Source organism: Hyla sarda, chromosome 1 (genome assembly GCF_029499605.1).
Source record: "Hyla sarda isolate aHylSar1 chromosome 1, aHylSar1.hap1, whole genome shotgun sequence".
NCBI lineage: Eukaryota > Metazoa > Chordata > Amphibia > Anura > Hylidae > Hyla > Hyla sarda.
In genome coordinates, this window is record NC_079189.1 from 609297580 (window position 1) to 609312995 (window position 15416).

The following is a 15416-nucleotide window of genomic DNA, read 5'->3' on the forward strand; positions in this document are numbered from 1 at the left end:
TAAACCCAGCTTTTCTCCACAGCAGGTTCCCGATTCTCCTGGGCATCTGAAATCTCTATAGCAGGACCGTCCTGGACGGGTGCGGGTCAAGGCAGCTACCGAAAGACTTTTCCTGCTACATGCCAGAATAGGTGTTGAGCTCCAAGCTCAACATCATCAGGTAGGCGGACCAGCTCACCTGTCTTTTCTCCGGTTGCCACTGGTAACGGCACAACGCAGCGCCGTTCTTCGTTTTTTTTTTTTTTTTTTAATAGTTATTTCTTGGCACGTGTAACCATAATATTCCACCCATAATCCCTATGTAAAAAAAAACATTTATAGCCATATTCTTATCAGAACCAGGTTAAACATGTTCCTTAGTGTTACGCCGAGCGCTCCGGGTCCCCGCTCCTCCCCGGAGCGCTCGCTACACTCTCCCCGCTGCAGCGCTCCGGTCAGATCCACTGACCCGGGGCGCTGCGATTCCGCTTCCAGCCGGGATGCGATTCGCGATGCGGGTAGCGCCCGCTCGCGATGCGCACCCCGGCTCCCGTACCTGACTCGCTCTCCCTCGGTCCTGTCCCGGCGCGCGCGGCCCCGCTCCCTAGGGCGCGCGCGCGCCGGGTCTTTGCGATTTAAAGGGCCACTGCGCCGCTGATTGGCGCAGTGATTCCAATTAGTGTCTTCACCTGTGCACTTCCCTATATCACCTCACTTCCCCTGCACTTCCTTGCCGGATCTTGTTGCCATTGTGCCAGTGAAAGCGTTTCCTTGTGTGTTCCTAGCCTGTGTTCCAGACCTCCTGCCGTTGCCCCTGACTACGATCCTTGCTGCCTGCCCCGACCTTCTGCTACGTCCGACCTTGCTCTTGTCTACTCCCTTGTACCGCGCCTATCTTCAGCAGCCAGAGAGGTGAGCCGTTGCTAGTGGATACGACCTGGTCACTACCGCCGCAGCAAGACCATCCCGCTTTGCGGCGGGCTCTGGTGAAAACCAGTAGTGACTTAGAACCGATCCACTAGCACGGTCCACGCCAATCCCTCTCTGGCACAGAGGATCCACTACCTGCCAGCCGGCATCGTGACAGTAGATCCGGCCATGGATCCCGCTGAAGTTCCTCTGCCAGTTGTCGCTGACCTTACCACGGTGGTCGCCCAGCAGTCACAACAGATAGCGCAACAAGGCCAACAGCTGTCTCAACTGACCGTTATGCTACAGCAGTTACTACCACAGCTTCAGCAGTCATCTCCTCCGCCAGCTCCTGCACCTCCTCCGCAGCGAGTGGCCGCTTCAGGCCTACGCCTATCCTTGCCGGATAAATTTGATGGGGACTCTAAGTTTTGCCGTGGCTTTCTTTCCCAATGTTCCCTGCATCTGGAGATGATGTCGGACCTGTTTCCCACTGAAAGGTCTAAGGTGGCTTTCGTAGTCAGCCTTCTGTCTGGAAAAGCCCTGTCTTGGGCCACACCGCTCTGGGACCGCAATGACCCCATCACTGCCTCTGTACACTCCTTCTTCTCGGAAATCCGAAGTGTCTTTGAGGAACCTGCCCGAGCCTCTTCTGCTGAGACTGCCCTGTTGAACCTGGTCCAGGGTAATTCTTCCGTTGGCGAGTATGCCGTACAATTCCGTACTCTTGCTTCAGAATTATCCTGGAATAATGAGGCCCTCTGCGCGACCTTTAAAAAAGGCCTATCCAGCAACATTAAAGATGTTCTGGCCGCACAAGAAATTCCTGCTAATCTACATGAACTTATTCACCTAGCCACTCGCATTGACATGCGTTTTTCCGAAAGGCGTCAGGAGCTCCGCCAAGATATGGACTCTGTTCGCACGAGGCGTTTCTTCTCCTCGGCTCCTCTCTCCTCTGGTCCCCTGCAATCTGTTCCTGTGCCTCCCGCCGTGGAGGCTATGCAGGTCAACCGGTCTCGCCTGACACCTCAAGAGAGGACACGACGCCGCATGGAGAACCTCTGCCTGTACTGTGCTAGTACCGAACACTTCCTGAGGGATTGTCCTATCCGTCCTCCCCGCCTGGAAAGACGTACGCTGACTCCGCACAAAGGTGAGACAGTCCTTGATGTCTACTCTGCTTCTCCACGTCTTACTGTGCCTGTGCGGATGTCTGCCTCTGCCTTCTCCTTCTCTACTGTGGCCTTCTTGGACTCTGGATCTGCAGGAAATTTTATTTTGGCCTCTCTCGTCAACAGGTTCAAAATCCCAGTGACCAGTCTCGCCAGACCCCTTTACATCAATTGTGTAAACAATGAAAGATTGGACTGTACCATACGTTTCCGCACGGAGCCCCTTCTAATGAGCATCGGATCTCATCACGAGAGGATTGAACTTTTGGTCCTCCCCAATTGCACCTCGGAAATTCTCCTTGGACTTCCCTGGCTTCAACTTCATTCCCCAACCCTGGATTGGTCCACTGGGGAGATCAAGAGTTGGGGGCCCTCTTGTTCCAAGGACTGTCTAAAACCGGTTCCCAGTAACCCTTGCCGTGACTCTGTGGTTCCTCCAGTAACCGGTCTCCCTAAGGCCTATATGGACTTCGCGGATGTTTTCTGCAAAAAACAAGCTGAGACTCTACCTCCTCACAGGCCTTATGATTGTCCTATCGACCTCCTCCCGGGCACTACTCCACCCCGGGGCAGAATTTATCCTCTCTCTGCCCCAGAGACTCTTGCCATGTCTGAATACGTCCAGGAAAATTTAAAAAAGGGCTTTATCCGTAAATCCTCCTCTCCTGCCGGAGCCGGATTTTTCTTTGTGTCCAAAAAAGATGGCTCCCTACGTCCTTGCATTGACTACCGCGGTCTTAATAAAATCACGGTTAAGAACCGCTACCCCCTACCCCTCATCTCTGAACTCTTTGATCGCCTCCAAGGTGCCCACATCTTTACTAAATTGGACTTAAGAGGCGCCTATAACCTCATCCGCATCAGAGAGGGGGATGAGTGGAAAACGGCATTTAACACCAGAGATGGACACTTTGAGTATCTGGTCATGCCCTTTGGCCTGTGCAACGCCCCTGCTGTCTTCCAAGACTTTGTTAATGAAATTTTTCGTGATCTGTTATACTCCTGTGTTGTTGTATATCTGGACGATATCCTAATTTTTTCTGCCAATCTAGAAGAACACCGCCAGCATGTCCGTATGGTTCTTCAGAGACTTCGTGACAATCAACTCTATGCCAAAATTGAGAAATGTCTGTTTGAATGCCAATCTCTTCCTTTTCTAGGATATTTGGTCTCTGGCCAGGGACTACAAATGGATCCAGACAAACTCTCTGCCGTCTTAGATTGGCCACGCCCCTCCGGACTCCGTGCTATCCAACGCTTTTTGGGGTTCGCCAATTATTACAGGCAATTTATTCCACATTTTTCTACCGTTGTGGCTCCTATCGTGGCTTTAACCAAAAAAAATGCCGATCCCAAGTCTTGGCCTCCTCAAGCGGAAGACGCCTTTAAACGACTCAAGTCTGCCTTTTCTTCGGCTCCCGTGCTCTCCAGACCTGACCCTTCCAAACCCTTCCTATTGGAGGTTGATGCCTCCTCAGTGGGAGCTGGAGCTGTTCTTCTACAAAAAAATTCTTCCGGGCATGCTGTCACTTGTGGTTTTTTTTCTAGGACCTTCTCTCCGGCGGAGAGGAACTACTCCATCGGGGATCGAGAGCTTCTAGCCATTAAATTAGCACTTGAGGAATGGAGGCATCTGCTGGAGGGATCAAGATTTCCAGTTATTATTTACACCGACCACAAGAACCTCTCCTACCTCCAGTCTGCCCAACGGCTGAATCCTCGCCAGGCCCGGTGGTCTCTGTTCTTTGCCCGATTTAATTTTGAGATTCACTTTCGTCCTGCCGATAAGAACATTAGGGCCGATGCTCTCTCTCGTTCCTCGGATGCCTCAGAAGTTGAACTCTCTCCGCAACACATCATTCCACCTGACTGCCTGATCTCCACTTCTCCTGCCTCCATCAGGCAAACTCCTCCAGGAAAGACCTTTGTTTCTCCACGCCAACGCCTCGGAATCCTCAAATGGGGTCACTCCTCCCATCTCGCAGGTCATGTGGGCATCAAGAAATCTGTGCAACTCATCTCCCGCTTCTATTGGTGGCCGACTCTGGAGACGGATGTTGTGGACTTTGTGCGAGCCTGCACTATCTGTGCCCGGGATAAGACTCCTCGCCAGAAGCCCGCTGGTTTTCTTCATCCCCTGCCTGTCCCCGAACAGCCTTGGTCTCTGATTGGTATGGATTTTATTACTGATTTACCCCCTTCCCGTGGCAACACTGTTATTTGGGTGGTCGTTGATCGATTCTCCAAAATGGCACATTTCATCCCTCTTCCTGGTCTTCCTTCAGCGCCTCAGTTGGCTAAACAATTTTTTGTACACATTTTTCGTCTTCACGGGTTGCCTACGCAGATCGTCTCGGATAGAGGCGTCCAATTCGTGTCTAAATTCTGGAGGGCTCTCTGTAAACAACTCAAGATTAAATTAAATTTTTCTTCTGCATATCATCCCCAGTCCAATGGACAAGTAGAAAGAATTAACCAGGTCTTGGGTGATTATTTGCGACATTTTGTTTCCTCCCGCCAGGATGACTGGGCAGATCTCCTTCCATGGGCCGAATTCTCGTATAACTTCAGAGTCTCTGAATCTTCCTCCAAATCCCCATTTTTCGTGGTGTACGGCCGTCACCCTCTTCCCCCCCTCCCTACCCCCTTGCCCTCTGGTCTGCCCGCTGTGGATGAAATTTCTCGTGACCTTTCCATCATATGGAGAGAGACCCAAAATTCTCTCTTACAGGCTTCATCACGCATGAAGAAGTTCGCGGATAAGAAAAGAAGAGCTCCTCCCGTTTTTTCCCCTGGAGACAAGGTATGGCTCTCCGCTAAATATGTCCGCTTCCGTGTCCCTAGCTACAAGTTGGGACCACGCTATCTTGGTCCTTTCAAAATTTTGTGTCAAATTAATCCTGTCTCTTACAAACTTCTTCTTCCTCCTTCTCTTCGTATCCCTAATGCCTTTCACGTCTCTCTTCTTAAACCACTCATCCTCAACCGTTTTTCTCCCAAATCTGTTCCTCCCACTCCTGTTTCCGGCTCCTCGGACATCTTCTCTGTCAAAGAGATCTTAGCTTCTAAAAAGGTCAGAGGGAAAACTTTTTTTTTAGTGGACTGGGAGGGTTGTGGTCCTGAAGAGAGATCCTGGGAACCTGAGGACAACATCCTAGACAAAAGTCTGCTCCTCAGGTTCTCAGGCTCTAAGAAGAGGGGGAGACCCAAGGGGGGGGGGTACTGTTACGCCGAGCGCTCCGGGTCCCCGCTCCTCCCCGGAGCGCTCGCTACACTCTCCCCGCTGCAGCGCTCCGGTCAGATCCACTGACCCGGGGCGCTGCGATTCCGCTTCCAGCCGGGATGCGATTCGCGATGCGGGTAGCGCCCGCTCGCGATGCGCACCCCGGCTCCCGTACCTGACTCGCTCTCCCTCGGTCCTGTCCCGGCGCGCGCGGCCCCGCTCCCTAGGGCGCGCGCGCGCCGGGTCTTTGCGATTTAAAGGGCCACTGCGCCGCTGATTGGCGCAGTGATTCCAATTAGTGTCTTCACCTGTGCACTTCCCTATATCACCTCACTTCCCCTGCACTTCCTTGCCGGATCTTGTTGCCATTGTGCCAGTGAAAGCGTTTCCTTGTGTGTTCCTAGCCTGTGTTCCAGACCTCCTGCCGTTGCCCCTGACTACGATCCTTGCTGCCTGCCCCGACCTTCTGCTACGTCCGACCTTGCTTCTGTCTACTCCCTTGTACCGCGCCTATCTTCAGCAGCCAGAGAGGTGAGCCGTTGCTAGTGGATACGACCTGGTCACTACCGCCGCAGCAAGACCATCCCGCTTTGCGGCGGGCTCTGGTGAAAACCAGTAGTGACTTAGAACCGATCCACTAGCACGGTCCACGCCAATCCCTCTCTGGCACAGAGGATCCACTACCTGCCAGCCGGCATCGTGACACTTAGCATGTATAACCATGATATTCCTCCCATAATCCCAATGTGAAAAAATATTTATAGTCATATTCTTATCATAAATAGGTCAGGTATTCCTTAGCATCAATAACCATGATATTCCTCCATTAATCCCCATGTAAAAAAATAATATTTATAGCCATATTCTTATCAGAACTAGGTCAGGTGTTCCTTGCCATGTGTAAGTAACCACAATATTCCTCCATTAATCCCCATGTAAAAAAAATATATATATTCCAAGATGATGATAATCAAAACAGGTAAAATCAATAATATGTTTTGACTAATTTTTCTATTTCTATAGAATTTACTACGATTCCATTATACAACTGTATATAATTCAGCAAGTACCGTATGTTTCGCCGTATAAGACGCACCGTATAAGTCGGTGCGTCTTATACGGCGAATACACCCCTATCGCGGCGGTCCCTGCGGCCATCAACGGCCGGGACCCGCGGCTAATACAGGACATCACCGATCGCGGTGATGCCCTGTATTAACCCTTCAGACGCAGCGATCAAAGCTGACCGCCGCGTCTGAAGCGAAAGTGACAGTAACCCGGCTGTTCAGGACCGCCGCGATTTCACCGCGGCATTCCCGATGAGTCCGACTGAATAGCCGGGTTAGTGCTTACAGGACACCAGGAGGGACCTTACCTGCCTCCTCGGTGTCTTCTCTGTGCAGGGATCCCCTGTATGGCCGGCGCTCTCCTTCCTCGTCATCACGCCGTCGCGTACGTGCGTCGGTGTGCGTAACGACGTGATGGCGGCGACGGAGAGCGAGGATACCCGGCCGGCAGCAGAGACGTTCCGGAGCAACGGGGACACGGCGACAGCGATGGAGCGACATCCAGGGCAGCGGTGACTGAGGGGACACGTGAGTATTACCTCCTATGCAGTGGTCTTCAATCTGCGGACCTCCAGATGTTGCAAAACTACAACTCCCAGCATGCCCGGACAGCCAACGGCTGTCCGGGCATGCTGGGAGTTGTAGTTTTGCAACATCTGGAGGTCCGCAGGTTGAAGACCACTATTGGGTTCAAAATCTTAAATTTTTTAGATTTTGCACCTATAAATTGGGTGCGTCTTATACGCCGGTGCGTCCTATAGGGCGAAAAATACGGTAATTGGTTAATCATTTACAACTTCTTTTTGCAACATAGTATCAAGAACTACAGAAAAGAACATAATGGCCCTGATTTACATATTGTTATGTAGGTTTCTTCGTGGGTTTTAATTCCCTACAATTTATTTCCCACGGTATTTACTACATTTTCCACTTTTCCTACATTTTGCTTATTTTTCTACACCTTATCTGATCTGTCAGGTTTTCCTCAGCTCAAATCCACCACATTTTATGTGGAAACCTTAGGAAATATGTTGGGTTTTTGTGAAGATGTCAGGAACACGCCCCTTTTCTGAGACCACACCCCCTTTCCCCACCGGCCACGCCTTTTTGGGTTTTCATAGCAAAATGGAGAGTTAGTCGGGGGTTTTTTCAATTCTGGCGCAAAATCTGGCGCAGACAGAATTTCTGGCGCAATGGGACAGAATCTGGCGCACAACCCGACAAAACATGTCAGGTTTGCAATAGTAAATAAAGGCCATTATATACACATACAAATATACACACATTGGGGGTAGAGATGAGCGAACTTACAGTAAATTCGATTCGTCACGAACTTCTCGGCTCGGCAGTTGATGACTTTTCCTGCATAAATTAGTTCAGCTTTCCGGTGCTCCGGTGGGCTGGAAAAGGAGGATACATTCCTAGGAGACTCTTTCCTAGGAATGTATCCACCTTTTCCAGCCCACCGGAGCACCGGAAAGCTGAACTAATTTATGCGGATGGCAGCGGGTCTCAGTGCGATCTGCCCCTCAGCCCCTGGACTATAACTCCCATCATTGGCATAACTGTCCAAAATACATAGCCCGGGGGGGGGGGGGGGGGGGGTGCAAGTGCCATATCTCAGCGCTGCGGTACTACAACTACTCCCATCATTTTAGTATGAGTATTTTAGCAGTGTTGAGGGACGGCTCCTGCACCCCCGGCTGTCTCGGTAGAACACTTTCCTACGTGTCCTTTTTGATGATGTATTTTTGCAGTAAAAGTATTTGTGTGCACTGTAAAATGCTTTCCACAATACACAAAAAATAGAATACTTGCTTTTTGCTCTATCAAAGAGGAAGCAATGAAAGTCACTGCGCAAATTTTTGCGCAAAAAAATACACAAGAAAAAGGGGTAAATTCAATGATAAATTTCCCCCATATTATATACTACACACATATTATACATAGATATATCCACATATATACACACACAAATATATTGTATATACACACATACATAGATATATACACACATACATAGATATATACACATATATACACACACATACATAAATAGATAGCTATATCCACATACCTCCTCACACAGAGCAGTACAGGAACCATGAGTGTTTAGGACCTGCGATGATGTCACAGTCAGGTGATCAGTCACATGGAGGAGGAGGAGTCACATGATCAGGGGCTGCTGCTCTAGGCTCATCTGCTCAGTGTAGAGATAAATGATGTCAGAGGACGGTGACTGTAGGTGTCTATGTGGATAAGAAGATGTATGGACACCGACAATAACAGGACAAAATACACTAAATGTCTGTATTATAGTATATACATGTATTATAGTATTATAGTATATACATGTATTATAGTATTATAGTATATACATGTATTATAGTATTATAGTGTATACATGTATTATAGTATTATAGTATATACATGTATTATAGTATTATAGTATTATAGCATATACATATATTATAGTATTATAGTATATACATGTATTATAGTGTATATATCAGAGGACGGTGACTGTAGGTGTCTATGTGGATAAGAAGATGTATGGACACCGACAATAACAGGACAAAATACACTAAATGTCTGTATTATAGTATATACATGTATTATAGTATTATAGTATATACATGTATTATAGTATTATAGCATATACATGTATTATAGTATTATAGTATATACATGTATTATAGTATTATAGTATATACATGTATTATAGTATTATAGTATATACATGTATTATAATATTATAGTATATACATGTATTATAGTATTATAGTATATACATGTATTATAGTATTATAGCATATACATGTATTATAGTATTATAGTATATACATGTATTATAGTATTATAGTATATACATGTATTATAGTATTATAGCATATTCATGTATTATAGTATTATAGCATATACATGTATTATAGTATTATAGTATATACATGTATTATAGTATTATAGCATATACATGTATTATAGTATTATAGCATATACATGTATTATAGTATTATAGTATATACATGTATTATAGTATTATAGTATATACATGTATTATAGTATTATAGTATATACATGTATTATAGTATTATAGTGTATACATGTATTATAGTATTATAGTATATACATGTATTATAGTATTATAGTATATACATGTATTATAGTATTATAGCATATACATGTATTATAGTATTATAGTGTATACATGTATTATAGTATTATAGTATATACATGTATTATAGTATTATAGCATATACATGTATTATAGTATTATAGTATATACATGTATTATAGTGTATATGTCAGAGGACGGTGACTGTAGGTGTCTATGTGGATAAGAAGATGTATGGACACCGACAATAACAGGACAAAATACACTAAATGTCTGTATTATAGTATATACATGTATTATAGTATTATAGTATATACATGTATTATAGTATTATAGTATATACATGTATTATAGTATATACATGTATTTAGTATTATAGCATATACATGTATTATAGTATATACATGTATTATAGTGTATATGTCAGAGGACGGTGACTGTAGGTGTCTATGTGGATAAGAAGATGTATGGACACCGACAATAACAGGACAAAATACACTAAATGTCTGTATTATAGTATATACATGTATTATAGTATTATAGTATATACATGTATTATAGTATTATAGTATATACATGTATTATAGTATTATAGTATATACATGTATTATAGTATTATAGGATATACATGTATTATAGTATTATAGTATATACATGTATTATAGTATTATAGGATATACATGTATTATAGTATATACATGTATTATAGTATTATAGTAATATATATATGTATTATAGTATTATAGTATATACATGTATTATAGTATATACATGTATTATAGTATTATAGTATATACATGTATTATAGTATTATAGTATATACATGTATTATAGTATTATAGTATATACATGTATTATAGTATTATAGTATATACATGTATTATAGTATTATAGTATATACATGTATTATAGTATTATAGTATATACATGTATTATAGTGTATATGTCAGAGGACGGTGACTGTAGGTGTCTATGTGGATAAGAAGATGTATGGACACCGACAATAACAGGACAAAATACACTAAATGTCTGTATTATAGTATATACATGTATTATAGTATTATAGTATATACATGTATTATAGTATTATAGTATATACATGTATTATAGTATTATAGTATATACATGTATTATAGTATATACATGTATTATAGTATTATAGCATATACATGTATTATAGTATATACATGTATTATAGTATAATAGTATATACATGTATTATAGTATTATAGTATATACATGTATTATAGTATTATAGTATATACATGTATTATAGTATTATAGTATATACATGTATTATAGTAATTATAGTATATACATGTATTATAGTGTATATGTGAGAGGACGGTGACTGTAGGTGTCTATGAGGATAAGAAGATGTATGGACACCGACAATAACAGGACAAAATACACTAAATGTCTGTATATAGTATATACATGTATTATAGTATTATAGCATATACATGTATTATAGTATTATAGCATATACATGTATTATAGTATTATAGTATATACATGTATTATAGTATTATAGTATATACATGTATTAGTAGTATATACATGTATTATAGTATATACATGTATTATAGTATATACATGTATTATAGTATTATAGTATATACATGTATTATAGTATTATAGTATATACATGTATTATAGTATTATAGTATATACATGTATTATAGTATTATAGTATATATATGTATTATAGTATTATAGTATATACATGTATTATAGTATATACATGTATTATAGTATTATAGTATATATATGTATTATAGTATTATAGTATATACATGTATTATAGTATAATACATGTATTATAGTATATACATGTATTATAGTATTATAGTATATATATGTATATAGTATTATAGTATATACATGTATTATAGTATATACATGTTATTTATAGTATATACATGTATTATAGTATTATAGTATATACATGTATTATAGTATATTACATGTATTATAGTATTATAGCATATACATGTATTATAGTATATACATGTATTATAGTGTATATGTCAGAGGACGGTGACTGTAGGTGTCTATGTGGATAAGAAGATGTATGGACACCGACAATAACAGGACAAAATACACTAAATGTCTGTATTATAGTATATACATGTATTATAGTATATACATGTATTATAGTATTATAGGATATACATGTATTATAGTATTATAGTATATACATGTATTATAGTATTATAGTATATACATGTATTATAGTATTATAGTATCTACATGTATTATAGTATTATAGTATATACATGTATTATAGTATTATAGTATATACATGTATTATAGTGTTATAGTGTATACATGTATTATAGTATTATAGTATATTACATGTATTATAGTATTATAGTATATACATGTATTATAGTATTATAGTATATACATGTATTATAGTATTATAGTATATACATGTAATTATTTAGTATTATAGTATATACATGTATTATAGTATATACATGTATTATAGTATTATAGTATATACATGTATTATAGTATTATAGTATATACATGTATTATAGTATTATAGTATATACAATGTATTATAGTATTATAGTATATACATGTATTATAGTATTATAGTATATATATGTATTATAGTATTATAGTATATACATGTATTATAGTATATACATGTATTATAGTATTATAGTATATATATGTATTATAGTATTATAGTATATACATGTATTATAGTATTATAGTATATATATGTATTATAGTATTATAGTATATACATGTATTATAGTATATACATGTATTATAGTATATACATGTATTATAGTATATACATGTATTATTGTATTATAGTATATACATGTATTTTAGTATTATAGCATATACATGTATTATAGTATATACATGTATTATAGTGTATATGTCAGAGGACGGTGACTGTAGGTGTCTATGTGGATAAGAAGATGTATGGACACCGACAATAACAGGACAAAATACACTAAATGTCTGTATTATAGTATATACATGTATTATAGTATTATAGTATATACATGTATTATAGTATTATAGGATATACATGTATTATAGTATTATAGTATATACATGTATTATAGTATTATAGTATATACATGTATTATAGTATATACATGTATTATAGTATTTTAGTATCTACAAGTATTATAGTATATACATGTATTATAGTATTATAGTATATACATGTATTATAGTATTATAGTATATACATGTATTATAGTATTATAGTATATACATGTATTATAGTATTATAGTATATACATGTATTATAGTATTATAGCATATACATGTATTATAGTATTATAGTATATACATGTATTATAGTATATACATGTATTATAGTATTATAGTATATACATGTATTATAGTATTATAGTATATACATGTATTATAGTATTATAGTATATACATGTATTATAGTATTATAGTATATACATGTATTATAGTATTATAGCATATACATGTATTATAGTATTATAGTATATACATGTATTATAGTATTATAGTATAGTATATCTATGTATTATAGTATTATAGCATATACATGTATTATAGTATTATAGTATATACATGTATTATAGTATTATAGTATATACATGTATTATAGTATTATAGCATATACATGTATTATAGTATATACATGTATTATAGTATTATAGTATATACATGTATTATAGTATTAGAGTATATACATGTATTATAGTATTAGAGTATATACATGTATTATAGTATTATAGTATAGACATGTATTATAGTATATACATGTATCATAGTATTATAGTATATACATGTATCATAGTATTATAGTATATACATGTATTATAGTATTATATGCATATACATGTATTATAGTATTATAGCATATACATGTATTATAGTATATACATGTATTATAGTATTATAGTATATACAGTATTATAGTATATAGTATATACATGTATTATAGTATTAGAGTATATACATGTATTATAGTATTAGAGTATATACATGTATTATAGTATAGACATGTATTATAGTATATACATGTATCATAGTATTATAGTAAATACATGTATCATAGTATTATAGTATATACATGTATTATAGTATTATAGTATATACATGTATTATAGTATTATAGTATATACATGTATTATAGTATTATAGTATATACATGTATTATAGTATTATAGTATATACATGTATTATAGTATATACATGTATTATGGTATTATAGTATATACATGTATTATAGTATTATAGTATATACATGTATTATTTATTATAGTATATACATGTATTATAGTATTATAGTATATACATGTATTATGGTATTATAGTATATACATGTATTATGGTATTATAGTATATACATGTATTATAGTATTATAGTATATACATGTATTATAGTATTATAGTATATACATGTATTATGGTATTATAGTATTACATGTATTATGGTATTATAGTATATACATGTATTATAGTATTATAGTATATACATGTATTATAGTATTATAGCAATATACATGTATTATAGTATTATAGTATATACATGTATTATAGTATTATAGTATATACAAGTATTATATTATAGCATATACATGTATTATAGTATATACATGTATTATAGTATTATAGTATATACATGAATTATAGTATTATAGTATATACATGTATTATGGTATTATAGTATATACATGTATTATAGTATTATATATACAATGTATTATAGTGTTATAGTATATACATGTATTATAGTATTATAGTATATACATGTATTATAGTATTATAGTATATACCATGTATTATAGTATTATAGCATATACATGTATTATAGTATTATAGTAATACATGTATTATAGAGTATATACATGTATTATAGTATGATAGTAATATACATGTATTATAGTATTAGTATATACATGTATTAATTATTGTCCGGTTGAAAATAAATGATGGTCCAACTAAACGCAAACCGGATGGAATAGCAGCCGCTGCAAGATGATGTGGTAGGACATGCTGGGTCAGTATGCCTTCAATTTTGAATAAATCCCCAACAGTGTCACCAGCAAAACCCCCACACCATCACACCTCCTCCCCCACACCAGCACACCTCCTCCCCCACACCAGCACACCTCCTCCCCCCACACCAGCACCCCTCCTCCCCCACACCAGCACCCCTCCTCCCCCTCACCAGCACCCCTCCTCCCCATCACCCCACCTCCCCCTCCTCCCCTCCTCCCCCTCACCATCACCCTCCTCCCCCTCACCATCACACCTCCTCCCCCACATCTCCTCCCCCACACCATTACCCCACCTCCCCTCACCATCACCCCTCCTCCCCCTCACCATCACACCTCCTCCCCCACATCTCCTCCCCCCACACCATTACACCTCCTCTCCCACACCAGCACCCCCTCCTCCCCCACACCAGCACCCCTCCTCCCCCTCACCAGCACCCCTCCTCCCCAATCACCCCACCTCCCCCCCCTCACCATCACACCTCCTCCCCCTCACCATCACACCTCCTCCCCCACATCTCCTCCCCCACACCATTACCCCACCTCCCCCTCACCATCACACCTCCTCCCCCACACCATCACACCCTCCTCCCCCACAACATCACACCTCCTCCTCCCCCACACCATCACACCTCCTCCCCCCACACCATCACACCTCCTCCCCCCACACCCTCACACCTCCTCCTCCACACCCTCACACCTCCTCCTCCACACCCCTCACACATCCTCCTCCACACCCTCACAGACCTCCTCCCCCACACCTCATCCCCCACACCATCCCACCTCCTCCCCCACACCAGCACCCCTCCTCCCCCTCACCAGCACCCCTCCTCCCCCCACACCCCCACACCTCCTCTCCCACACCATCACACCTCCTCTCCCACACCATCACACACCTCCTCCCCCACACCATCACACCTCCTCCCCCAC

The 15416-nt window shown here is 39.5% G+C and overlaps 2 protein-coding genes across 3 annotated transcripts in view; both read right to left on the reverse strand.

Moving 5' to 3' along the window:
- Positions 1–8493, reverse strand: part of LOC130297874 (gastrula zinc finger protein XlCGF26.1-like) — a 33169-nt gene extending 24676 nt beyond the window's left edge. For both annotated transcript variants that reach the window (XM_056550757.1, XM_056550733.1), the window contains exon 1: positions 8431–8493. The gene's annotated coding sequence lies outside the window, so the exon portion shown is untranslated. The remainder of the gene's footprint in view (positions 1–8430) is intronic.
- LOC130300128 (uncharacterized) overlaps positions 1–15416 on the reverse strand; it is a 246533-nt gene that overhangs the window by 171905 nt on the left and 59212 nt on the right. The gene's annotated exons all lie outside the window — the stretch shown is intronic.